Raw genomic sequence first — 1,272 nt, forward strand, 5'->3', positions numbered from 1 at the left:
GCCAGGTCAATCAAGGTGTGGATGGAGGACCACCAGATCAAGACCCTGCCATGGCCAGCCCAATCTCCAGACCTGAACCCCATTGAAAACCTCTGGAATGTGATCAAGAGGAAGATGGATGGTCACAAGCCATCAAACAAAGCCGAGCTGCTTGAATTTTTGCGCCAGGAGTGGCATAAAGTCACCCAACATCAATTTGAAAGACTGGTGGAGAGCATGCCAAGACACATGAAAGCTGTGCTTGAAAATTAGGGTTATTCCACCAAATATTGATTTCTGAACTCTTCCTAAGTTAAAACTTTAGTATTGTGTTGTTTAAAATATGAACTTATTTTCTTTGCATTATTCGATGTCTGACAACACTGCATCTTTTTTGTTATTTTGACCAGTTGTCATTTACTGCAAATAAATGCTCTAAATGACAATATTTTTATTTGTGCCTACTGATATGAAAAATAGAGAGTTTTGGCCCCCTACTGTATTCTGGATGAATGGCATCCCTAGTAAAGTGTCTCTGTGTGAACAACAGGAAATGAATACAAGAAATATGTATAGATCTAGAATGCTTGTGGAAGGCACAGAGTTAGTTCTGAGTAATGACATGAGAACTAAACCTCACCTCCGAATGTGTGGATGTGATAGATGCAGGGGTGATTCATTCCTAGCCGGGCCTAAGCCATGTCCAGCCTGCAGTCATATAGCAAGACACTGCAGGTTTCTGTTTGAATATAGTGATTCAGAGGGGTTCTCTTTCTCTCGTTTGAATGTGAATCCACGAGATGTAAAAATAATTGTATGTATGGATTGTGAGGGAACAGGTCACTTATTAAAAGTGGCACATCTGGGAAAATTGGAATGAAAAGAAGGTGTCCCTACTAAGCGTGTACAAGTGTCTTGTAGATACGACATCAAGGCCATAGCGACCCACACCTGTGATGCGAGACGGTGGATTCAAGGGCCCATTGTCGTGTTCTCTGAGCCTGCCCGAGTCGAACCAGAGACCGAGGTGGAGTCTTGCTGGGAGCGAGCTGAAATCCTGGACATGGACTGGAGAATTTAAAGTGAAATGTATTAATGTAATGTTATGTGCTATAATCTTTTGTAGTATTTGTATAATCTTTTAGTTTTTGAAAAGTTTGGAAAATTATAATCTTTTGTAGTATTTGTATAATCTTTTAGTTTGGAAAATTATAATCTTCTGTAGTGTTTGTATAATCTTTTAGTTTGGGAAATTATGTGAATGTGTAATCTAAAGTAATGTTTAATGCTACT

Source organism: Polyodon spathula, chromosome 30 (genome assembly GCF_017654505.1).
Source record: "Polyodon spathula isolate WHYD16114869_AA chromosome 30, ASM1765450v1, whole genome shotgun sequence".
Lineage (NCBI taxonomy): Eukaryota > Metazoa > Chordata > Actinopteri > Acipenseriformes > Polyodontidae > Polyodon > Polyodon spathula.